Here is a 2,687-nt window from a genome sequence, read left to right on the forward strand (position 1 = left end):
ACGTGTTGATTTTAGTTTTATGCCCATGGGTTAATTGTCCTTTGTCCTGGATTATTTAATATGTCCGTCTGGTTTTTGTCCATAACAGTCCATCAGTCATAAATATAAAGTGCGAGTGTCCTCGTCAAATTATTATTATACCCGAAGTTAAATATTCCAACTAATTGGGGATTCGAATTGTAACAAGGTTTTAATACTTTGTTTAATGAATACACCAGGTTATCGACTGCGTGTAAACCAAGGTTTTACTACTTTGTTAACAATTACACCAATTACCCTTGAATGTAATTTCACCCCTGTTTTAATTATTCTAGTGGCTATTAATCCATTCCCGTGTCCGGTTAAATGAACGATTATTCGTACATATAAATACCCCGCCCATCGTGTCCGATCGAGTGTATATGGTAATTTATAGGGACGCCCAATTGTAAATCTTTATATTAACATTAACAAACTTTCATTTAGTTAAACAAATATAAAGCCCATTAATAGTCCATAGTCTAATTTCCACAAGTGTCGTTCTTTTATCCAAACCCCAATTATGGTACAAAGCCCAATTACCCAATTTTAGTAATTAGCCCAACATCATGATTACTTCGTTTTAAATAAGCATAATAATAACTTAGCTACGAGACATTAATATAAAAAGGTTGAACATAACTTACAATGATTAAAAATAGCGTAGCGTTACACGGACAGAATTTCGACTTACACCCTTACAACATTCGCTAACATACCCTTATTATTAGAATTATAATTAAAATTAAAATTAAAATATAAATTATATATATATATATATCGTATATATTGAGAGATGAGAGAAAAAATATATGAAATTTGATCAGAATTCGGTTTGCTTTATAGCCAGAGTTGAATTTTGGGGCTCCGCGACTCGCGGCAAAAATCCCTTCAAACTCCGCGAGTCGCGGAGGTTAATTTTACAGCTCAGTCCTTGGAGTTTTCTCTGCCGACGGTTTTTAATATATATATATAATATATATATAATTAATATAATTAATTATATATTATATTATATTTATATACATAGTTAACTTGTAATTTTTAGTCCGTTGCGTCGAGCGTTAAGAGTTGACTCTGGTCCCGGTTCCGGATTTTCGAACGTCCTCGCGTACAATTTAATATCTTGTACTTTGCGTTTTGAATCTTGTACTCTTGTGATTTCGAGACGTTTCTTATCAATAATTGGAACCTTTTTGATTGTCTTTTGTACTTTTGAGCTTTTTGGTCGTTTGGGTCTTCAATTCGTCGAATCTGTCTTTTGTCTTCACCTTTTATTATTTAAACGAATATCACTTGTAAATAGAACAATTGCAACTAAAAGCTTGTCTTTCTTGAGGAATAATGCTATGAAATATATGTTCGTTTTAGCATTATCAAATATTCCCACACTTGAGCGTTGCTTGTCCTCAAGCAATATTGTCTTGAAATACTAGAATCACTTCTTTATTCTTCATACTTTGTACATCAGTGATTTCTATACGGCGGTATAAACAATGGTAGTAACGATATGGTTTACAGTCCCACATGACTATAAAAATTTAGATCCATTAAGGAAATTGGATCTTTATGAAAACATTTGATCTTTTGAAATCTAGTTTTTACCCTAGATAAGTTTTCCGGAATAACCCTTTACCGGTGTTTGCAAAATATTTTTGTGGGTTTGGTGGGGTTCAGATTTGAAAATTTTAGCTCAAAACTTGCGGTTTTGTGTCACCCACTTGCTAACCTTGTATTTGGAAAGCAACACGTCCAGTTTACTTGTCCCGTATATTACCTTTCGGTAAACTACCGTCCGGTTGTAAAGGAAAGCGTTGAACAAGCAACTGTTAAGGCAATGTCTCGTGACATGCTTTTGATTATGGTCTATAACGTGTCGGACGCAATTACTATCCTTGGTAGGAGCAATAGTAAAGCTCACCCTTATAATTTTTCGGTCTGGCACAAGGTCCTGTCTTTGACCATGCTATGCAACCACCGTTCTTATGGTTGACACCCGATTTAGTTCAGGTGACCTAATGAATTCCAGGTGAATTCCTAGGATTTTACGTTCAATGGTAATGAACGCATTGAAAATAGGGTTTTCAGAAAACAAATCGGTTTGTAATTTTGATCAAAATATTTTCTCGTTTAAGCTCGAGTTTAGATATCATTGAATTCCATGAGTTTGAATTCTCAATCTTTAAGGTCAATCTCTAGGATTGAGTAATATCAGTCTTAAAAGCTGATTTTTAATCTTTAAGGAGATTATCATTTCTGGGGATCTGATTCATTAGTCTTATCAAGCTAAATTGCACGGTGCCCCCCCCATTGTACGAGATAAATCCTTCTCATGGTTAGGATAAATCTGACCACTTGGCGACCCTGTTTAATACTGAGGTCCGTGGATTTCCTGCTGATTTTAGTGATGACTTTTCTAGATTTTTCGTCAACCTACAGCTGGTCTGGACGACAACTTCCTGACCTAAATCAAGAAGCGCGTTTCTTTTTCGGAAGACTTTACTTCCTTTTAATGATGGAATTGATTCATCGTGTAGATCCATCTCTTCTTTTCTTTCATTGGGTAAAACAGTTTAGTTTAGTTCAAAGCAAAAGTATTTTCAGTTATTTGTTACAGATATATGTGACATATGTTTAAGATAACTTGGTAAATTTTCCCACACTTGGCT

Source organism: Rutidosis leptorrhynchoides, chromosome 4, assembly GCF_046630445.1.
Source record: "Rutidosis leptorrhynchoides isolate AG116_Rl617_1_P2 chromosome 4, CSIRO_AGI_Rlap_v1, whole genome shotgun sequence".
Taxonomy (NCBI): domain Eukaryota; kingdom Viridiplantae; phylum Streptophyta; class Magnoliopsida; order Asterales; family Asteraceae; genus Rutidosis; species Rutidosis leptorrhynchoides.